Raw genomic sequence first — 25,325 nt, 5'->3', positions numbered from 1 at the left:
ACCTCTGAGGTAAATAAAGATCACCTATGAAGAAAAAAAAAAGAAAAAGAGCTTTCAAATGGATGAGAACATCAAGCTGAAGAACATTAAGAAAACAGCAAAAGTGATCATCTAGTTTTCCTTTGAAAATCACAATGATAAATATGGTATGGTTTATAAGAATAAAAAATAAAACTTTTTGTCACTAACTGTCCCTAAATCCAATCTGTTCTACACAGTGCATTTAGCTCCCATTTCCTAAATGTCTCATTCAATAATTGCTTCAATTTCTAGTTGAACATAAGGAGAAGCTCCAGAAGGCAAGAGTTAATAGTAATCTAGCCTAGAGCTAAAGAGGATCCATACTTTCAGAACTCTAATTCACAAGAGAGGCCTAGGGCCTAAATCTCAGGTCTGAGAAGTAGGAATACTTTAAAAAGCTCTCTCAATAATACCCAAATGTGCAGTCACACAGAATTCACTGACATGGAAGACTGGGACCAAAGTCAAAGCAAAATAGATTGGGAAAGAGAAATCCAATTGCTTAATATATGATCCATTAAAAGGATCCCAAATATGCCCACAAGGGATATATGATAGTCTTATGCAAAGAACCAAATCTCTCTCATCAAGTAAAAGCAATTATGAAAAGAAATATCACCCAAAATGGAAGTCTTTAAATCTAAACAGCCCCTCTAACTTTACCCTTTTTTTCCCCTTGAGGCAATTGGGGTTAAGTGACTTGCCTAGGGTCACACAGCTAGGAAGTGTTAAGTGTCTGAGGTCAGATTTGAACTCAGGTCCTCTTGACTTCAGGGATGGTGCTCTATCCCCTCTTACTTTACTATAGAAAATTAAGCTTTAAAGAGAAATGTCTACTTATGTAGCTTTCTATAAGAAGAGAAGGGTTCTGTACCACCCTTGTAAACACTGCCTTGGTTAGACAGAGGAAGACAGATAGAAAGAGAGAGAGGGAGAGAGGGAGTATAGGGGGAGAGAAGGTCAGGGGAAGAGAGAGAGAGAGAGACAAACAGACAGAAACAGAGAGAGAGGAGGGGGAAGAGAGAGAGGGAAAGGGAGAGAGAAAGAGAGAGAGGGACAGGGAAAAAGACAGAGAGAGAGACAGAGAGAAAAGAAAAAAAAGGGAGTGATACAGAATGATACAGAGAGAATTTTAAATAGGATTACTCTCTCTTTTTCTCCTTATTCAGTTCTATGAACTACTAAAGAGAATTATTTTCAAAAGTTAGAGAATTTAGCTAGATAAAACACCCAGTGATTCATTAAAGCAAGCACAGACTGAATTGTTGAAATACCTTTACATTATGTAGTCATTGTAACTAGAAACCCTCTAATGGGAAAACATTCATTCTCACACGCACACATACACACACACACACACACACACACACACACACACACATATAAACACATTTCAGATACAGTTAAAATCTTATGAAGACTCAATCCAAGTTTTTTAGTTAAAAGGACATCATTCTCCAGACCCACATAAACAGCATCATTAGAATAGAAAAGAAAAATTAATGTGTGTCTGTAGTCCACTGAATGATACATATTATGTTAACAACTTAAATGCATAGAGCATTAATTACTACTGATGTTCTTTTCTCAATGGTGGGTTTTAATCCAAAGGAAGAGAAAAAAGTGAAAAATAGAGGTATAGTGGAAGCAATGTTTCTAAACGGTAGTTATTTAAATAGACTGTTCAACTCTTCTTGTGAGCTTCCTTTATATGTATTTGTGATAATATGTATGTATATTATTATAATGTACACATTATAATATGCACATGTAATATTCACACATATATTCAAGAAGCCAGTACATCATGTTGTCTTTGGGGTCAAATGACTTTAAATCAAATCCTGGCTCTGCTGTTTACTGTGTGTGACCATAGACAAGGCACAAACTCTCTCAATCTCAGTTTCTTTACTTATAAAATGAAAGTGTTCAGACCTAGGCCAATAAATCTGTAATCTTATGCCCTGAACAAATAGAAACATGCCATACTCCTCAAACTTCAGAATCATATTTATAGATACCTATCTTAGGTAAGTTTTGTTGTGCTGTTCATGTTATTGTTGTTCATTTGGTCAGTCATGCCTGACTCTTTGTGATACCATGGACACACCAGGTTCTTCTATCCTCCATTATCTTCTGAAGTTTTCAGAACTCATGGTTATTATTTCCATGACAATATCTACCCATCTCATCCTCTTACATGCCCTTTTCTTTTGCCTTTAATATTTTCCAATGAGTCCTGTTTTTCATTATGTAACCAAAGTTTTTAAGCTTCTGCTTCAGTTTTTGTTCTTCTAATGAGCAGTCTAAATTAATTAATTAATTTTAAGTACTGACTAATTTAGTATTCTTTCTGAACAGATACTCTCAAAAATCTTCTCTAGCATAATTTGAAAATGTTATTTCCATGATGTTCAGCTTTCCTTAAAGTTGAAATCTTACAGCCATACATTACTACTGGGATGGGGTGGGACGGATAGCTTTGACTATATAGATCTATGTTGGCAAGATGCTTTTTAGCATGTTATCTAGATTTGCCATACCTTTCTTTCCAAAGTAAGTTTTTTTTTTTGTTTTGTTTTGTTTTTTAAATTTCTTAGCTGTAGTCACTGTCTGTGGTATTCTTTGAGTCCAAGAATGTAAAATCTTACACTGCTTCCATTTTTTCCTCCCTTTATTTGCCAAGAAGTAATGGGACCAGTTACTATACTGGTTTTGTTTGCTTGTTTGTTAATCTACAGACCAAATCTTGTGTTCTTTTACCCTTATCAAGAAGCTTCTTAATTCTTCATTTTCTGCCATTAGAGTAGTATTGTTTCCATATCTGAAATTTCTCCCACAAGCCTGAATTCTGGGTTTTCATTTATCTAACCTGTAATTTTAAATGATGTAGTTTACATAAGATGATTCTCATTTTCCAATCTTAAACCAATCAGTTTTTCATGCTTGGTTCTAATTGTTGCTTCCTTCCTTACATACAAGTAACAAGAAGTAAGATGATCCAGCACTCCCATCTCTTTGAGGACTTGCCACATTTTCTTGTGATCCACACAGTCAAAAATTTAATGCAGTCAATGAAGCAGAAGTTCTTTTTGGAACTCCCTTATTTTCTCTATTATCCATTTAATATTGTTAATTTGGTCTCTAGTTTCTCTCTCTCTCTCTCTCTCTCTCTCTCTCTCTCTCTCTCTCTCTCTCTCTCTGTCTTCATATATATATATATACACACAGACACATCTATCTACTTAGCTATCTCAACATAGATAGATAGGTATTCCAGGATAAGTTGGAAGTAAATTAAAAAGAAATTTACAAGTATTAAGTAGGGAACCAGAAAATATTTCTGGCAACAGAAATATAATATTTCTTCTTTAAGAAAACTCTTTGTTCCTCAATTGATAAATGGTTAAAGGATATGAACAGACATTTTTCAGTTAATGAAATTAATGTCATCTATTCTTATATGAAAAAAAATGCTCTAAATCACTATTGATTAGAGAAAATGCAAATTAAAACACCTCACATTTCTCAGATTGCCTAAAATGACAGGAAAAGATAATGATAAATGTTGGAGGGGATGTTGGGAAACTGGGACACTAATTATTGGTGAATTTGTGAATGAACACACTTTTTGCAGATGACATGATGGTATACTTAGAGAACCCCAAAGACTCTGCTAAAAAGCTACTAGAAATAATTCAAAATTTCAGCAAAGTGGCAGGATACAAAATAAATCCACATAAATCCTCGGCATTTTTATATATCACTAACAAAATGCAACAGCAAGAGATACAAAGAGAAATTCCATTCCAAACAAATGTTGAGAGTATAAAATATTTGGGAATCCATCTACCAAAGAAAAGTCAGGAATTATATGAGAAAAATTACAAAACACTTGCCACAAAAATAAAATCAGATTTAAATAATTGGAAAGACATTCAGTGCTCTTGGATAGGCCGAGCGAATATAATAAAGATGACAATACTCCCCAAACTAATCTATTTATTTAGTGCTATACCAATCACACTCCCAAGAAACTATTTTAATGACCTAGAAAAAATAACAACAAAATTCATATGGAAGAATAAAAGGTCAAGAATTGCAAGGGAACTAATGAAAAAAACCTCAGAGGAAGGTGGTCTAAGTGTACCTGATCTAAAGCTATATTATATAGCAGCAGTCACCAAAAACATTTGGTATTGGCTAAGAAATAGACTGGTAGATCAGTGGAACAGATTAGATACAAAGGACAAAAAAGGGTACATCTATAGCAATCTAATCTTTGACAAACCCAAAGATTCCAACATTAGGGATAAAAATTCATTATTCGGAAAAAACTGTTGGGAAAACTGGAAATTAGTATGGCAGAAATTAGATATGGATCCACACTTAACACCATATACCAAGATAAGATCAAAATGGGTCCACGATTTAGGCATAAAGAGGGAGATAATAAATAGATTAGAGGAATAGAGGATAATCTACCTCTCAGACTTGTGGAGGAGGAAGGAATTTATGACCAGAGGAGAACTAGAGATCATTATTGATCACAAAATAGAAGATTTTGATTACATCAAACTAAAAAGTTTCTGTACAAATAATACTAATGCAAACAAGATTAGAAGGGAAGTAACAAATTGGGAAAATATTTTTAAAAACAAAGGTTCTGACAAAGGTCTCATTTCCAAAATATATAGAGAACTGACCATAATTTATAAGAAACCGAACCATTCTCCAATTGATAAATGGTCAAAGGATATGAACAGACAATTCTCAGAGGAAGAAATTGAAACTATATCCACTCACATGAAAGAGTGTTCCAAATCACTACTGATCAGAGAAATGCAAATTAAGACCACTCTGAGATACCACTACACACCTGTCAGATTGGCTAAGATGACAGGAACAAATAATGACAAATGTTGGAGGGGATGTGGGGAAATTGGGACACTAATACATTGCTGGTGGAGTTGTGAAAGAATCCAGCCATTCTGGAGAGCAATCTGGAATTATGCCCAAAAAGTTATCAAACTGTGCATACCCTTTGACCCAGCAGCGCTACTACTGGGATTATATCCCAAAGAAATACTAAAGAGCCGAAAGAGGCATATATGTGCCAAAATGTTTGTGGCAGCTCTTTTTGTTGTAGCTAGAAACTGGAAGATGAATGGATGTCCATCAGTTGGAGAATGGTTGGGTAAATTGTGGTATATGAAGGTTATGGAATATTATTGCTCGGTAAGAAATGACCAGCAGGAGGAATATAGAGAGGCCTGGAGAGACTTAAATCAACTGATGCTGAGTGAAATGAGCAGAACCAGAAGATCACAGTACACTTCAACAACAATATTGTATGAGGATGTATTCTGATGGAAGTGGAAATCTTCAACATAAAGAAGATCCAACTCACTTCCAGTTGATCAATGATGGACAGAGGTAGCTACACCCAGAGAAGAAACACTGGGAGGGGAATGAAAATTGTTAGCACTAATATCTGTCTGCCCAGGTTGCATGTACCTTCGGATTCTAATGTTTATTGTGCAACAAGAAAATGATATTCGCACACATGTATTGTACCTAGACTATATTGTAACACATGTAAAATGTATGGTATTGCCTGTCGTCGGGGGGAGGGAATAGAGGGAGGGGGGGTAATTTGGAAAAATGAATACAAGGGATAATATTATAAAATATATATATATATAATAAAAAAAACAAAAAAACAAAAAAAAAACAAAAAAAAAAAAAGAAAAAGTGAAATCTTAAAAATAAATAAATTAATTAATTAATTAATTAATTAAAAAAAAAAAAGAAATTGTGAATGAACAAAAGCCCATAAATTTGGGTACAAGTTGTGATATATGAAGGTAATGGAATATTTTTTGTTCTATAAAAAATGATGAACAAGCTGACTTTAGAAAGATCTGGAAAGATTTACATGAACTGATGTTTAGTGAAACAAGCATGTAAGGATGCAGTTCCCACAAAACAAGAGAAGGGAATTGTAAGGGCCACAGAGCAACAGGAGATTTGAGTGGCCCAGAAGTAATCTCTGTGGATATAGGACTGCCCTGTTTGTGGGATCCTGTCCATATTGAGATAGCTTCGTAATGGGTGACAGCTCTCTCGCTGATTGGCTGTGTGTGTGACCTCACAGGCCCTTTATAAGCCCACTGCAGACAGCAGTTGCTCTCTTTAACCTGGCTCCCTAACCTGGGGTAGCCAAGCCAAGCCAAGTTGATGGATAGCTGAGAGGTAAGGAGTTTGGTAGAGAGCACGTGGGTCTTCAGACCAGGTGTTCACTAGGGAGCTGACAAGTCAGAGCATTATGTGAGTAGGTATAATAAAGGCTTTTAAGATTACACGTGGGTGTTCTTGAGCATGCTACTAGTTATTAAACTATAGATTCAAGAGATCATGGCCAGAGACCTTTGAAGGCCTCAGAGGAGGCGAGCCGGGTAGAACTGACACTGCAAAGGTCAGTGGTCAAAGGTACTCTGTTGGGCCTAGGGCAGACTAGTAATTGTAACTGCCAGGAGGGCATGTTATACAAGCAGAACCAGGAATACATTGTACACATTAACAGCAAGAATGTGTCATGATCAATTATGAAAGACTTGATTCTTCTCAGTGGTTCAATGATCCAAAACAATTTCAATAGACTTTTGACAGAAAATACCATATACCTTCAGAAAAAGAAGTATGTAATGTAAATCAACACATGCTATGTTTGTTTCTTTTTTTCTTTTTTTATTTCTCCCATGGTTTTTCCATTTTGCTCTGATTTTTCTCTCCCAACATGATTCATAAAGCAATGCATTTTTTAAATAAATTATATTTTTTTCAAAAATAAAAAAGAAAACTCTTTATATCACAAATCACATTTTTTCCACCCAAGTTTCCTCTTTTCCAAATGAAGTATTCCTAGTATTTTCTACCAGTCAAGAATAATCAGGCCTTTTGTGGGAGGGAGCAGAAGAGAATATATTAGGGTAGAGGGGAAAGAAGGGAAGGTAAACTAATTAAGCTCACTAAGAATGCAACCACTGTGAAGATACACCATTGCTGGCACATTGCAAGGTGTCTGTACTACTAAAAATGCTATATAGTGTTCAGCAAAAGCTTTGCATGTGGATTGAGAAAGAAAACAAGAGGAGGGACTCAGGAGAGGAATATTCATCCTAGATTGGAAAGCTCCATTGCTTAGATTGCTGAGGGTGGGGGCTAGACAATGAACAATTCATATGGGATGAGGCCACCAGAGCAAGCAAGTATGTAATAATACAGTATTCTTGGGACCTTCTAAATTGCAATGCTCAGGGTCCTACCTTCCCCAATCAAATTCTGCAAGGGGTAATGCTAGTTTTCATATTTCAATCTCAAGGTCTTAACATAAAGCTCTAAAACGAGAAATCTCTTGAGAAACATTTGGTGAATTTATTAAAGAACTAATACAAAGTGAGATGTTTTTGTTTGTTTGTTTTAATGTTGTAGCAATTGTTATATTTCTCTAATGGGAGTTCTATGAAGAAAATTAGGGAAAGAAATTTTATAACCCAGATCATAAATTTCTATAAGAAAAAAAAAAGACTAATCTATGAGTTATATATTTTAAATGAGTTAAAATTCCTAGACAATTGACAAATCAAAAAGGCAATCATGTTTATTTATTTATTTATTTTTGCTATTTTATTTTGGGGGTAATTCCAAATACAAACTGAATTAGTCTGCACTTTTCTCTAAAGGAAACACTGCAGAAACTGTATACACCTATGTAAAAGTTTACATTTATTATTGTTAGTGAAAACCTTTTTTTCTGAAGTATTATTGAAAGCTGACATTTAGATAATACTTCATGATTTACAAAGTCTTTTCCTTGCATTATTTTATTCTATTATCATAAGAATTATGAATGCCATGGAGAAAGTTAATTATTATTATTCCCATTTATAGATGAGGAAATTTTTAATTGAAATTTGAAAATGAATCTACATAGTTAGTATTGTATCAAGTGTTCATTGCTCTTTCTTCCTGCCTTCCCAGTTTTATTAACTAGGGGAAATAAAATCTATTTGCTTAGGAAGAGGCATTGCTTTATGTGAAGCTAGATGTAGAAGAGAGATTGAATAAGGTCCAGAGAGGAAGGATACCAGTTTTGAGAAAGTTGAAATAACATTAAAAGAAGAGAAAGACTAAAAAGACATTGTGGAGAGGTGGGGGGAGGATGTTTTAGTTGTTTTTTTTTTGTTTGTTTGTTTGTTTGTTTAGAGGATTGAGTGAAAGGGCTTAGTTTTTTTGTCTGGCATGTAATCAAAATGATTAAGGACCAGGAGAAATGAGAAAATGAGAGAAATTGAACTTATACTACAAAATGCAAGTGAGTGAGGATTTTCTAGAATCTTGGAATTAATTTTCTCAATTCTTTTTATAAAATATTTTTATGTTATACTGAGCAGTATGTGCTTGCAAGAGAGGAGTTTATAGCTCTTAGCATATTAGAGGTAAATATAAGCAGAATGTTCTATTAGGGTATGTTTTCAAAGATTTTTACCTGATTTTTTTTTCTTTAAGGCAAACAAATTTTGAATACTAAACTGTAAAGAATGATTTATTTTTTAATTCATCAAACTAAAGAAAATTAAAACTTTTTATATTAAAATAATTTGGAAATAATGTAATACATGATTTATATATATGAATGAGTTCATTCAGCCACTCATTCTACTAGATAATCAGTAGCAGGATCCCTAGGAAAATTGTACCCTGCTCTCCTCTCTGCCTCTTCAAATCAGCCATTGTAGGAATCTACCTACTCTCAGACTTTCCCCTCTTCCTGCTGAACATCATCACATGAAGCATCATCTAGCCAGCAAACACAGATTTTAAAATATTTCTTGTATATTTACATTATGCAATTTGACCATCATTCACTTTAAAGCTGATGAGCTTAGAAACCATGCATTTTGAGCCTTTGCTCATCTTCGTCCTTCTGGACCTTTTCACAGTCTTTGATACTGATGATCATCTTCTTTTCCTTGCTACATTCTTCTCCATAGATTTTAATAATGCTGTTCTCTTCTCCTTCTGCTACTTTTTTGAGTGTTCTTTCTCTTTCTCCTTCACTATATTTTCATCCAAATCATTACTAACTGGGAGTTCTTCAAGGTTCTGTCCTGGTTTTTCTTATTTTCCCATACTATTTTATATAGTGACTTTCTAAAAGCCCATGAATTCAATTATAATTTTAATGCATATGAGTCTTAGATCTTTTGTTCAATCCTAACCTTTATCCCTGCTTCTACTCTTGCATCATCAACTGCCTTTTAGACATATCTGTTTGTGCTTTGACTACATTGTCCCATAAATATTTTAAATTCAATATGTCCAAAACTGAAGTCAATGCCTTTTTTCTAAAACACCACCAAACTCCCAGTTACCCAGGATTACAACTTAGGTGTCATCTTTGATGCTTCATTTTTTCTGACACACATCATATTCAATAAGTAATTGTCCTGTTGCTTCTACTTTCTTGATAACTCTCATATATAATATGCTTTATTCTCTGACACTGCAGCTATCCCAGTCTAGATCTTCATCTTATTCTTAGATTAATCTGGTCTAGCTATTTCTGGAAATAATGCTCTTAATTAGCCTTCCTTCTTCAAGTCTCTTACCACTCTATGGATGATAGGCTTGAACACATTTCTAACACTAAGGATGTTTTCTATCCTCTATGCAATGCTGCCTACCTAAGAGATTTTATGGGGAAGCTGAAGTCAACTTAACTAAAAAAATTACTGATGAAATGTTAATTTATAAAGTTGTTACACACTCTAATATCCATTTCCTATTAACACCATCATTTATCTACACACATCCTTATCCATAGAGTCAATGTTTCTATATGTCAACATCTCACTGATTATCCTTATGAACTTCTGGAGGGGGAAGACTTATAAATTAAACATTCAAAACTAATTTTATTTTAGAATTATCAAGAACCAAATTCAATCTTGACAAATTTTTTATCATATTAATTTTTTTCTAGGAAACATTAATCATTTCTTATTCTTCTCCCTAATCATTTTGAAAATTGGAGAAAATAAGGAATGTCTTTCCTAAGGTTTATATAGTTGTAATGAGTGGAGCTGAGAACTGGAGAAATTGAGGAAAGTAGAGGAAAAGCCTGAAGAGTGAGAGTATTGATAGACAGGGGAAGGCAAGGGCCTTGAATGATCTTGCTCTCATTTGCAAAGGGAAATGACAAAGAAGAGTAAGATTTACTCTTCTCTTGCTTGACAAATAAGTGGTATGGTTCACAGTGTCATAGAACTATGAGGAATAGGCAGCCATTAGTTAGAGAAAATAAAAACATCTTCCTTCTTTCAAATCCCTCTTTCACTCTACTCATTGATGGTAAAGGAACAATAAATACATAAAGAAGGACTAGGAGTATTATAAAAAAGTTATACTTAGAATTTTAAAGTAATATTTAAGACAAATATATTTTGAGAAACAATGGTTTATCATTAAAAGATTCCTCCTTTGTTTTTTTTTCCTTTAAATAAAACTTGTTTTTGTGATATAGTGAAGTATGTCTTTGCAAAAGGAGAGTTAGTCTCAGTACATATTTTTACCTTATATCCTATAGGGGATCAGTGAGAAAACTTATCAAAATATGAGGGACTTTAAAAATCCTAAAATTTAGTTAGACAGAAGATTCACATGTTATTATTAAATGACAAGTGTTATTGATATTTGCTAGACTTCTCATATTTTGATGAAGTCCATGAAATTTCTCACTTCAAAAACATAAGCCAAGGGGAGATACTAAGAATCTTCAAAATTACATAACTATCATCTTGCTTGGTTCACTCCTCGTCATTGGTAAAACAATTATACTTGGAAATTCCCAACAATGAAGAGAAATGTAAAACTATTACACCACAATTTTGACACATATCTAACAATTCAAATTCTTCCTCAGATGCCTAGTACTTAAGGTCTGTCACTGAATTCTAATTGCCTCATCTTTTCAGTTCTGTCCACTTATTTCTACAACTATAAACTTTTTATTCATCTCTCTTCCCACAAAATTCAACTCCTATCTTCCCTCCTTACAACTCCTACCTTCTATTTCATTTAAGACCATTTTAGGGAAAAGATCTCTGCAATCTTACAAGAAAGTGCAAGATCTTCTGTGACTTGTAATTGCAATCCTTTGGGGAACTCTGAATTTCCTTCCTTTTCTCTGATTAAATGCCATTGATGACATTTTTCCCATGCAAAGGTCACCTTTAAATCAATTTTGTGTGTATGTTTCATGCCTTAATACTCACCAATGTGTATATTAAAAATAGCACTAGAAATGTAATAACATTGTATGTGAGTTATTAAAAACTATGCCATTTCCTGGTGACATTTAACACAACCATCCTAGCTTTGGGGAGAAGATGGTTTGAACTATGAGTCACTTACCAAGAACAAGTCTTTAGTTCTGTATCCACTGGAGCAGCTCTTTGTTTGCTTGTTTGTTTATACAAGACTATCACTTCTATGAGAAAATGTCAGGGCATCTACAAGAATTAAAGTCTCCATCTCTGGTGCTTATTTAAGTTAGTAGATGATTTTAAGAAAATGGGGGCTGTTTCTAGAAACTTTTTGACTGTAATCAAGTTGTCCCAGTAAAATATTCACTGGATAAGCATTTATAAACTTCTGCCACTATTCTGATCAAAAGAGATCTTTATGGGGGAAATAGATGTGAAATAGATTTGAGGAAGTACAGGTATTTAGAATGACATATAATTTTTACCACTTCTTTCTGAATAACCTCTCTATCAACAATTTTCTAATACTAATAATAATGAAATAATGGTAATAAAACTACACTGAAAATTATGTAACTTTGTAATTATAAGTAAGAGTTTTGAATAAATGCTGTCTTTTTATACTATTGGTGCACTTGGGATAAATACTTGAATGATGTCTTAGTAGATTGACTTGGAAATGAAGATCCAATCTTTGTCTCTGCAAGGAGAGAAGAGTAATAGTGTGATGTGGCCTTATCTTGTGATAAAGAAATATGACTATAGACTTATTTTTATGTAATATCATATCTTTATTTAAAAGAAACCATGCCATGATCATGCTAAAGATGATATTGATTGGAGGCAATATAGCAATAATCTTGAAATTTTGAATTTTGATAATTAAAAGAGGTTTAGTTTAAGCATAAGTAAGAATCACAAGTGATTAGCATTATTGAGAATGGAGCCACTTCATTCTACTTTCTTCAGGGGCTGTTGAAAAATCTTCAATTTCAAATCCCCAAAGATATGTCTCTCTACTGTTTTTTCAATTATCAACCATTCAGGAAGGAAGGAAGGAAGGAAGGAAGGGAGAGAAGGAGAGAGGGAAGGAAGAAGGAAGGAAGGAAAGAAGGAAGGAAGGAAAGAAGGAAAGAAGGAAGGAAGGAAGGAAAGAAGGAAGGAAGGAAGGAAGGAAGGAAGGAAGGAAGGAAGGAAGGGAGGGACAGAGGGAGGGAGGGAAGAAGGAAGGAAGAGAGGGAGGGAGGGAGGGAGAGAGGGAAGGAAGGAATGGAAACATATACTAAGTGCTTACTATATGCCAGTCATGTTAAGACCTTCAGAATATTATCTGATGTGATTCTCAAGACAACCCTGTGCATTATCAGTTTCTATTATCATCTTCAGTTTAGAGAGTAAAAAAAAAAAAAAAACTTGTCCAGAGTCACAGATTAGAGCCCTTAAGCCTTTTTAAAAATTGTATGTTTTTACAATGTTGAAGTTTTGTATAACTTATTCTCCTAGTTCTGCTCATTTCACTTTTTATTAGTTTATACAAATTTTTCCATGTTTCTTTGAAGCCAACTTTTCCTTCATTTCTTATGGCAAAATAGAATTTTGAAATACATACATACATATATATATATACATATATATATATATATATATATATATATATATATATATATATATATATATATATATACACATATATCACAATTTGTTCAGCCATTTTACAAGTATAGATGTATCATAAGTTCCCAGGAGTTTTTCTTCCACAGAAGGAGCTGCTATCAATAGTTTTATACAATTATGATCTTGTCTTCTTTCTTTGTCATGTTTAGAAAATAGCCCCTCTCCTCCTTTGTCAGTACAGGATATCCTATTTTATTGAAATATAATAGCATCTATCATGAACTATTTTGCTTCCCCTCATTCCACATAAAAATGTGTTAAAAATGTTTTCCTATTCTGTTTGCCTTTGACATGTGTACATATATCAGTATGTATATATATATATATATATATATGCCTCTAAGATTCTGAGAATTCTCTCCTGATTTTTTCCTTAATTGCTTGTGTATTCTTTTTTTGTTTGTTTGTTTGTTTTTAATACACTGGGCAGGTCATTTATAAAATTATCTGATAGAGGCAGGGAATGTTTCCATTTTAATACATTATAGAAAGGGGGGAAGGTTGTGAAAATCATAGTTACTGAATTATTTATAAATATAATTTCATATACTATTACTTAGTGAAATATATGTCAAGTGATAAAACAGAAGTATTTCTGTAAAAACCAAATCATTTCAGACTTAGCTATCTTGGTATAAATGAAACCAAAGAGAAAAAGAAAGCTTCATGGAAATCAAAGAATGACTTATACATTTTTTTCTTTTAGAGTTTTTTAAAGACATTTGTGGCATTGATTGTGTTGTGCATCTCAAAGCAATAAGAAACATCATTTGTTAATTATTTCATAGCTCAGTGTGCATGATATGTATTAACAAATTCCAGCATGAAGATATGTTTATCCTAAGTACTAACATTTCTCAAAAAGGATGATAAGGTTTAAAAATATCTTTAAAATATTTAACAGGAACTTGAAATTCAATCAACATATACTTTAATATTTGATGCTTTCAGTGCAAAAGTGAGAAAATGGGCAGGAAAGTGAAAAATACATTGGAAAACATGACTCAGTAGTAAGCAACAAGGGAAATTTTAAAAAAATTGTAGATGATATCAAAAATCTCATTTGTATGTACCATGAAAATACTCTTTAAACATTAGTCATCATTCTCTAAAACAAAACAAAACAAAACAAAACAAAAAAAAAACCTGTTTGCTTTGTTTTCTTTCCTGCCTTTATTCAAAATGCCTACACTGGGGGCCACAGCCAAGATGGCAGAGAGTAAAGAGTTCTTATCGGAGCTCTCCCTGGTGTCCCTCAGATCAACACCAGATCAAGCCTTTGAACCCGTTTTGGAGTGAGAAAACCCACAAATATTTGAAATGTAACAAATTTCCAACAGAAGATATTTTGGAAGAACTTCAGAAAATATCTTTTTCAGTTGGGCATGGGGGAGGTGACAGATTGCAGGCAAAATTCTCAGGGCAGTGTGGGGTCTCTTTACCATGCCTGGGAATCTACAAGGAGACTATTAGCCAAAATATAGCAATGCCAGCTATTCTGTCCTGGTTACAAGCCATGGATCAGCAGATTAACAGTCAAATATCCAATGCAAAAACAAAAGGCAAATAGTGAGCCTCTGAACCCCAAGATAACAAGGGAACTTGGACACATCCACCCAGAACCAGAAGGAAGTCAGCAGTCCAGGCCCAGAACAGCAAAATCCATTGTAATATGCAGTAGAAGCTAGGGCCAGTCTCCCCTTTGCTCTAAGAACAGACCTCAACCTTTAAAAATTGAGCAAAAAAGCAAAAAGAACTCTGACTATAGATAGTTTTTATGGAGAAAGAAAAAAGACCTCAAACCCTGAGGACGGGACACTAAAAACAAATCATCTCCAGCTGAAGCCTCAAAAGGTGATATGAGTTGGTCACAATCCTACAAGGCTCTCTTGGAAGAATTCAAAAAGGACCTTAAAAGAGAGTTAGAAAAAAAATGGGGAAAGGCAATGAGACCTTTGCAAGAGAATCAGGAAAAGGAAAAACAAATTATCTGAAGAAAAATCCTTAAAATAGATTCAATGAAATGGAAAAAGCATATAACTCTCTACAAAAGAGATATGAAAAAAAAAAACAATTTGTTGAAAAACAGAATCTGTGAAATGGAAAAAGAAATCCAATGAAGAAAGCACCTCATTTAAAAGTTCAATTAGCCAAATGCAAAAGGAGATAAAAAAGCTAACTGAAAAAAATAATTCACTAAAAACTAGAATAGAAAAACAGAAGTGAATGACTCAATGAGACTTCAAAAAAAACAGTCAAACAAAACAAAACAAAATTACATATATATATATATATATATATATATATATATATATATATATGAAAATGTAAAATATCTGATTGGAAATTACGTTGAGGAGAGAAGAATTATTGGACTTCCTGAAAACCATGATGAAAAAAAGAGCCTAAACATCATCTTTCAGGAAATCTTCAAGCAAAATTCCCCTGATGTCCTAGACCCAGAAAGTAAATCTGCCATTGAAAGAATTCACTGATCATCTCCCAAAAGAGATCCCAAAATGAAAGCTCCAGAGAACATCATAGATACATTCCAGAATTATCAGATCAAGGAGAAAATATTACAAGTAGCCAGAAGGAAACAATACAAATATCAATGATCCACAATCAGGACTACCTGGGACATAAAAGCTTCCACTTTAAAAGACTGAAGGACTTGCAATCTAATATTCCAAAAAGCAAAGGAACTTGGACTGCAGCCAAGAATCAACTGTCCAGCAAAATTGAACACTATCTTTCAGGGGAAAAGATGGACAATTATTATTATTATTATTATTATTATTATTATTATTATTATTATTATTATTATTATTATTATGGCTTTTTGCTGACAAAACATATGCATGGGTAATTTTTCAACACTGACCCTTGCAAACATTTCTATTCCAACTTTTGCCCTCCTTCCTTCCACCCTCTCCCCTAGATGGCAGGCAGTCCAGTACATGTTAAACATGTTAAAGTATATGTTAAATACAATATATCTGTACATATTTATACAGTTATCTTGTTGCACAAGAAAAATCGGATTTAGAAAGAAGATAAAAATAACCTGGGAAGAAAAACAAAAATGCAAGCAAAGAACAACAGAAAGAGTACAAATACTATGTTGTGGTCCACACTCATTTCCCAGTGTTCTTTCACTGGGTGTAGCTGGTTCTGTTCATCACTGATCAATCAAAACTGATTTGGATCCTCTCATTGCTGATGAGAATTGATCCTCATATAGTATTGTTGTTGAAGTGTATATTGATCTCCTGGTTCTGCTCATTTCACTTAGACTCTTGAGACCATATCTCTATTATGGTTATACTTAGAGGATGCAGGTATAATATGACTTTATTGTGATAATAATAATAAAAAAAAACTAAAAGAAAAAAGATTTTAGTGGAAGAAGAGGAAAATGGAGTTTAAATGGAGTTAAGTACATTTCATGAGGAGGCCAAAAAGACCTATTACAGTTGAGGGAAAGAAGAGAGGGGGATGAACATTCTAATCATATTTGGCTCAAAAAGAAAGTAGCAGACATATTTAGCTTCACAGAGAAACTTGTCTTATCCTATAGGGAAGTAGGAGGGGAAAGAGGAAAGGAAAGGGAATGGCTAACATGGAAGGGAAAACAGAAGTAGAAGGGGAAAGTTATAAGAAAGAGGGAGGTGCTGTAAAAGGTGAAGACTGCTTGAGGGAAGTGATAGAAGTAAAATATGGGGAAGAGGGAAAGGAGGAAAAAAAAAGAGAAAAGTATAACTTGGGGAAAACAAGATGGCAGGAAATACAGTGTCAATAATTTTAACTCTGAATGTGAATGGGTTGAACATTCCTATAAAACAGAAGTGAATAGCAGACTGAATTAAAGCCAGAATTTTCCATATATTGTTTACAAGAAACACATTTAAAGCAGAGTGATACAGTAAGAGAAAAGGTAAATGGCTGGAACAGAATCTATTATGCTTCAGGTGAAGTAAAAAAAAAAAGAAGTCCACCAGCCCTGAAGTCATGAGGACCAGAATTCAAATCTGCCCTCAGACACATAAAACATCCTCCTTGTGTGACCCTGGGCAAGTCACTCAACCTCAATTGCCTCAGGGAAAAAAAAAAAAAAAAAAAGTAGAGGTAGAGCTCCTGATCTCAGATCAAGCCAAAGCAAAAATAGAACTATTTAAAATAAATAAGGAAGAAAGGAAACTACACCTTGATAAAGTACCAGTGATAATGAAGTTATATCAATATTAAACATATATGCACCAAGCGGTATACAATCCAAATTCCTAGAGGAGAAGATAAGAAAGCTGCAAGAAGAAATTGGCAGCAGTAGGGGATCTCAACCTTGCTCGCACAGCATTAGATAAGTTAAATCACAAAATAAATAAGAAAGAAGTTAAGAAAGTATATAGAATTTTAGAAAAGTTAGTTATGATAGACATTTGGAGAAAATTGAATGGAGACAGAAAGGAATATACTTTTTTCTTGGCAGTACATGGATCCTATACAAAAATTGACCATGTATCAGGGCATAAAATCCTCACAATCAAATGTAGAAAAGCAAAAATAGCAAATGCATTTTTTTTTACATCATGATGCAATAAAAATTACATACAATAAAAGGACAAGGGGAAATAGACTAAAATAATCTTTTAAAGTGGAAGCTTTTATGTCCCAGGTAGTCCTGATTGGGATCATTGATATTTGTATTGTTTCCTTCTGGCTACTTGTAATATTTTCTCCTTGATCTGATAATTCTGGAATGTATCTATGATGTTCTCTGGAGCTTTCATTTTGGGATCTCTTTTGGGAGGTGATCAGTGAATTCTTTCAATGGCAGATTTACTTTCTGGGTCTAGGACATCAGGGGAATTTTGCTGGAAGATTTCCTGAAAGATGATGTTTAGGCTCTTTTTTTCATCATGGTTTTCAGGAAGTCCAATAATTCTTCTCTCCTCAACGTAATTTCCAATCAGATATTTTATATATATACATATATATATATATATATATATATATATATATATATATATATATATATATATATATATATATTATTTTGTTTTGTTTTGTTTGACTGTTTTTTTTTGAAGTCTCATTGAGTCATTCACTTCTGTTTTTCTATTCTAGTTTTTAGTGAATTACTTTTTTCAGTTAGCTTTTTTATCTCCTTTTGCATTTGGCTAATTGAACTTTTAAATGAGGTGCTTTCTTCATTGGATTTCTTTTTCCATTTCACAGATTCTGTTTTTCAACAAATTAGAATATTACCTAAATTAATCTATTTATTCAGTGCCATAACAAATGCCCAAGCAATTATTTTACAGAGTTAGGAAAAAAATAATAACAAAGTTCATCTGCAAGAACAAAAGGTCAAGAATTTCAAGGAAATTAAAGAAAAATGCAAATGAAGGTGGTCTAGCTGTATCAGACCTAAAACTACATTATAAAGTAGTAATCATCCAAACCATTCGGTACTCGCTTAGAAATAGAGCAGTCAATCAGTAGAATAAATTAGGACAAAATAATCAAAGACTATCACAGAAATGCAAAGACACCAGCTTTTGGGATAAGAGCTCACTATTTGCCAAAACTGCTGGGAAAATTGGAAATTAATATGGCAGAAACTAAGCATTGACCATACCTAACACCTTATAACAAGATAAGGTTGAAATGGGGTCATGATTTAGACAAAAAGAGTGATATTATAAGCAAATTAGAAAAACAAAGGATAGTTAACCTCTTAGATGTGTGGAGAAGGAAGGAATTTGTGGCCAAATATTAAGTCAAAAATTTTTCCACAAACAAAAGCAATGCAGACAAGATTAGAAGGGAAGCAATAAACTGGGAACAATTTTTACTTTCAAGAGTTCTGATAAAGACTTCATTTCTAAAATAGAGAATTGACTCAAATTCATAAAAACTCAAGCCATTATCCAATTGATAAATATTCAAAGGATATGAACAATTTTCAGTTAAAGAAATTGAAACCATTCTGAGTTTTACAAGAAGATGTTCTAAATCATTGTTTATCAGAGAAATTAAGACAACTTTGAGTTACTACTGCACACCTCTCAGATTGGCTAAGATGACAAGAAAAGGTAATGTTGAATGTTGGAAAGGATGTGGGAAAACTGGGACACTAATACATTGCTGGTGAAGTTGTAAACTTATTCAACCATTTTGGAGAGCAATTTGGAATTATGCCCAAAGGGTTATGAAATTGTACTTACCCTTTTATCCAGCACACTGGGCTTGTATTACAAAGAGGTCATAAAGGAGGGAAAGGGACCCACATGTTCAAAAATATTCATGGCAGCCCTTTTTGTAGTGGCAAAAAACTAAACTGAATGGATGCCCATCAGCTGGAGAATGCTGAATAAAGTTATGGCACATGAATGTTATAGAATATTATTGTTTTATAAGAAATGATTAGCAGAATGGTTTCAGGAATACCTGGAGAGACCTACATGACCTGATGCTAAGTGAAGTGAGCAGAACCAAGATATCATTGTCTGATCAATTCTGATTGGTATGGCTCTTTTCAATAATGAGATGATTCAGACTAAATTCCAATGATTTTGTGAAGAACAGAATCATATGCACCCAGAGAGCACTGTGGGAACTGAGTATGGATCACAACATAGTATTTTCACTCTTTTCTGTTTTTGTTTGCTTGCATTTTGGTTTCTTTCTTCCTTTTTTTCCTTTTTGATCTGATTTTTCTTGTGCAAAATGATAATTGTAGAAATATGCATAGAAGAATTGCACATATTTAACATATATTGGATTACTTGCCACCTGGGGGAGGGATTGGGAGGGAAAATTTGGTTTTATAAGGGTGTATGTTGAAAATTATCCATACATATGCTTTGAAAATTAAAAAAAATAATAAAAAAAATCTACTCTTCTCTATAAAATAAAATCAAATTCATAAAGTCAAGTATGTCCATGAAATTTTCCATTTACAATACCCATTTTGTCATGAAATTTACTAATTACTCTAGCCAGAAGTGCTTCCTTCTTCTTTTGATCTAATTTGGTAATATTTATCAAAAATACAATTTTAAAAAATAAAATAATTATTAAATGTGTGAAATGAAAATAAATTAAAGGAACTATAAACTGTAACACTATAAAAGAAATTAATGATGAAATGGAGCAAGGTTTTTAAAATGTAGTCAATGAGGCATAATAGGTTTTCCCCCTTTATTGCAATTTTTATCATGCTTGAATGCCTGCCCATATCTTCTACTTCAACTTAACTTGATTTGTGAGAAGGGACATCTAGAGCAATGCAACTTTCAGTAGACTCATAAACATAACATTAGAAGGACCCTAAATCCTCTCATTTTCAACAGTAACAAAATTGAAGTATAGAGAAGTTAATAACTTATTGCGTGCCAAACAAGTAGCAAGTCCAAACCAGAATCCAAACCCAAATCCTCTCTCTGAAATCCAGGGCTATAATCATGGGACTTTGAAGAGACAGGTTTTTTTTCCCCTTTCTAATTTTATTTTTAGATTATATATGTCCATTTTTAAAAATGTATTTCTATATAAGTCATGCTGGAAAAAGAAAAATTAGAACAAAGGGGAAAACCACGAGAAAAAAAAAAAGGAAAATAAAAAGATGAAAACAGCATGTTTTGACCTGCTTTCATTATTCCCTCTCTGGTTACAGATGGCATGTTCCATCCAAAGTTTATTGTAATTTCCTTGGATCACTGAATTGCTGAGAAGAGCTAAGTCTATCATAGTTGGCCATCACATAATTTTGCTATTGATGTGTACAATGTTTTTCCCGATTCTGCTCACTTCACTCAGCATCAGTTCATGTAAGTTTTTTTTCAGGCTGCTCATCATTTCTTATAGAAAAAATAACTTTCTATTTCTTTCATATACTATAACTTAGTTAGCCATCCAACAATTGACGGACATCCAGTCATTTTCTAATTCTTTGCCACAACAAAAAGAGCTGTTATAAATGTTTTAGCACATCTGGGTCCTTTCCTCTCCTTCATGATCTCTTTGAGATACAGTAGTGACACTGTTGGATCAAAAAGTATGCACATATTTTTGTTTGCTTATTTTTCTATTGTTTTTGGCAAGGCAGTTGTGATTAATTGACTTGTCCAGGATCACCTCACTAGGAAGAGTTAAGTGTCTGAACTGGATTTAAACTCAGGTACTCTTGATTACAGGACTGGTGCTCTATCCACTGCACCATCAAGCTGCATGATGTATATGTTTTAATATACAGTTTTATAGATCTTTGGTCATAGTTCAAAATTGTTCTCTAGAATGATTGGATCAATTCACAACTCCACTAACAATTTGACTCATATTTTTGAACTCTGAAATTCTCGTCACTAATTAATCTCCTGTACATTTATTGGTTACTTTTTCCAATCACTCCTGAATCTATTTTTGTCAATACTATTTCTGCATCTCTCTCTGATCTCCCAATCCATTGTTGTGCTCTTGTCTATTTTCCTCTCACACATGCTCATCTTATATCTTTGCCTCCATTGCCCTTTGTAATTTAATAACTTCCAGTTGCTCATCTTCAACCTTCAATCATCCTCATTTTCCAGTTTCTTATACATGTATATGTATCCAGCTATACCCACATATTTTATACATTTATAGAAATATCTATTGTACACATATAGTAACATACTTATTATGATCACATGTGCATGTGTTAAATTGAATAGTTTAACAATAATTATGCATATGCATGTGTCTATTTAAATATATTTTTCTAGATATATGAAATTAATTAGAGGAGAAAGTTATTCCTTTTCAAAACAATAAATTAGCTATAAACCACCAGATGTTTAATATAAAAATATAATTTAGGATCATAATTCACAGACAGGAATGATATGTAAAAATATTGAATTGAAAATTAATGTATTTAAATTAAAATCACTGAGAGAAAAAATGACTATTATAATTGAAAGTGCTGATTCCTCTATAATAACAAAGTATTTTACCCATAACTAGAAAAAAAATGTTAGCACTAACTTATGCCTCTGATCCTCTAAGTTAGAAGGTCTTAACCAGGTAATATGTTCTTCATTTAAAATAGATAAATAAAAGCTCAAAATTAAAGGCACATCTACAAAGGGAACAATATTGTAGAGGCAAGGCAAGAAAAGGTGAATTTTGTTATTGAAAAAAATAATTTAATAAAAAGAAAGAGGATGACACAAGTTGAGGGAAGAATTGTTTTAACCATTGCCCTTACCTCTGTCCAGCTACCTCCTCACTTTCCCTTACAGATAACTTTTCTTTTGCCAAGGCCTGTCACTTCTATGATCACAAAATCTCTCATATCTCTACCATTTCTCTACACACATGACCATACTTCTCATTCAGGCCCTTATGACTACTTATCTGTACTGTTTAACAGTTGTCCCAGGAGGTCCCAATTGACTTCCCAGCCTCCAGTCTCATGCTATTCCAATGCATCCTGCATATAATTGCCAGAGTTTCTACATGTCTTTAAATGCAGATCAGATTAGATTGCTCTTTTATTTGAAAACCCCAGCAGCTTTTGTTGCCTCTGGAACAAAATATGAATTCTTTCCTTTCTATTTAATGATATATGCAATCTGACCCCAGTCTACTTTTCCAGAATAATCGTAATTATCTCCTTTCATGCATTCTAAATTGCAAAATGAAAAGAAAAAAAAAAAAACTAGCTTACTATTTCATATACATGACAATTAATTTCTTATTTATAAGCTTTTACATACATTGTTCCCTATCTCTAGAATTTACTCCCTGCCTTGCTTCTGGAATTTCTTAGAATTCCACCTCCCTCTTTTCCCTTCCCCCATTTATTTTGAATATTTTTTATATTGAAGAGTGAGCAATGATCAAATGCAGAACAAAACAAAAAAAGCTTCAGAAATTATGATGAAGGAGTAGACATGACATCTTATGGGATGAATCAGAGATGAAGAAAGGACAAAAGAACAAAAATATGGTGGGGTACATTATATAGCCCCTGCTGCTGCTGCAACTTGTACAGCCTGATTACAATTGAGGAGTTGAAAAAAATTTATAGCTTAACCAAGTAGAGATCACACAGAACACAACACACAATTGGAAATGTTCCTTGATCCCCTGTCTCTTATCTTGCTCTGGCTCTCATACTAGCTTATTTCATAATCTTCATTCCTCAATGAGTATGTTCACTTTCTGAAACTGTCATAGGTTTTAAAAAGAAGCTGATTTCTCTAAAAATGTATGTGTGTCTGTGACTGTGTCTATATCTGTGTGTGTCTGTGTTTGTATATGTATTTTTAGGATTCAATGTAGAATGGAAGAAATTTATGATCAGCTAGACACAGAAAGAATTTCTGTGGAATTTCACAGGAATAAAATTTCTATCTAATATAGATTTTGTACTTATATGTATTCACTATTATATGCCAACCTAAATGCTAAGCTGTTGAGTATACAAATATGAGTAAATAAGGTAGTCTCTGTTCTCAAGGAAGATTACATGAATGAAATTATAAATTAGAAGAGAAAATATACATGTAGGGCAACTAGAAGCAAATAACAAAAATGATTAAGCTAGTTTGTAGTCTAGAGAGAAAGCCAAGTGGGCATAGTGAGCAGGCTTAGGGTCTTCAGAAAATGTTGGGCTAGACTGCACTTTGTCAGGCAAAAGAATAGGCCTCAAGGCAGAGCTTCCTTCAGGGAAAGAAAATGACTACATACTCAAGCTGAAAAAAAGTTATTGTATTATTGTAACTTCCCCAAAAAGATAGTAAAATAAATCAGTCTGTTTTATCATAAACATTAGATGACTCAGAAGCTTTAGGGTAGGGTCAGGATGGTGGAGAAGATATTTGGCATTAGATTCTCATAATTTTTCTTCCACTTGTCCCTCCAAAGTAGATAGTTTAAAAAAAAATCCATCTTTTTCAGAAGTTAATTTAAGAATTTTAGAAGTTTAATTTAAGAATTTAAGTTAATTTAAGAAGTTTAATTTTAATTAATTAACATTTATTAAATGCCTACTGCATGCTAGATACAAAAAAGAAACAAAGGATAGTTCCTGTACTCAAAGAGTTCACAGTTTAATGGGAGATACATTGAATAAACAAATGTACAAGTAAGCAAGATAAATATGGGATGAACAAGAAATCATCAAAGTACGAAGTTACTAATTAAGTGGTGTTGGGAAAAACTTTCTATAGAAGATGGGAAGTCAGGAGGTAATGAAGAAAGAAAGAATTTTTAAGTTATTATCACAAGGCTGTCTGAAGAAAAGAAATGAAAAGGAACATTGCTGTATATCTCTAATAATAGTAGAGTACTTCAAATATATATATATATATATATATATATATATATATATATGTATATAGCTACAAATAATCTGAGTATGTTCACATGAGAACTGTCTGTACATACCCTCAAATCATTTATCAATAAAGAAATAACTTCTAATATATTTAATATGTGTGGGAATGCCTGCCATCTAGGAGAGGGGTGGAGGGAAACAGGGGAAAAATTCGGAACAAAAAAGAGTACAACGTATAATGTTGTAAAAAAAAATACTTATGCATATGTACTGTCAAAAAAATGTTATAATTATAAAAATTAATTAAAAAAAGAGAAAAAAAATAAAATAAAATGACTTCATCCCCCCCCCCCAAAAAGAAATAACTTCTTCGTGTCCCTTTCTTCAAAAGTACAAGGTAAATTCTTCACACTATATATTTCAGAAATGAAATTTTTATATATTTCTCTAATATAAATTTGTTTCTGAGTTAATTATTTTAATATCTTTTTTTTATTTGATTACATAGAAACTTTTAAATTGTAAATAATCAAATTTCTTTATTTTATCTTTTACTGTTCTTTCTATTCCTTGTTTGGTCATGAACTTTTGTTCTATCCAAACATCTGCTAACTATCTTTTCATGTTTCTTCCTAATTTGTTCCTTATATGAACTTTTATATCAAGGTCATGTAGTCACTTGGAATATAGCTTTGCATAATGTGAAATTTTGTTGCAAATCTAATTTCTTCCATGTTAGTGTCAAATATTTGTATTATTTTTGTCAAATAGTGAGTTATGCAAGAAACTGAGTATTTGTCAAATACTTTTTTTATTAGATACTTTTGCTTCTAACAAAAGCTCAAGAGTATCAAGGGAATTAATGAAAAAATGCAAAGAAAGGTGGCCTCACTGCCCCAGACTAAAATTATATTATGAAACAGTGGTCATCATCTACCTTTGATAGAGGCTAAGAAATAGAATAGTAGATT

Source organism: Sminthopsis crassicaudata, chromosome 6, assembly GCF_048593235.1.
Source record: "Sminthopsis crassicaudata isolate SCR6 chromosome 6, ASM4859323v1, whole genome shotgun sequence".
NCBI classification, from domain to species: domain Eukaryota; kingdom Metazoa; phylum Chordata; class Mammalia; order Dasyuromorphia; family Dasyuridae; genus Sminthopsis; species Sminthopsis crassicaudata.
The sequence above is the reverse complement of the archived record's forward strand: the minus strand, read 5'-3'. Positions refer to the sequence as shown.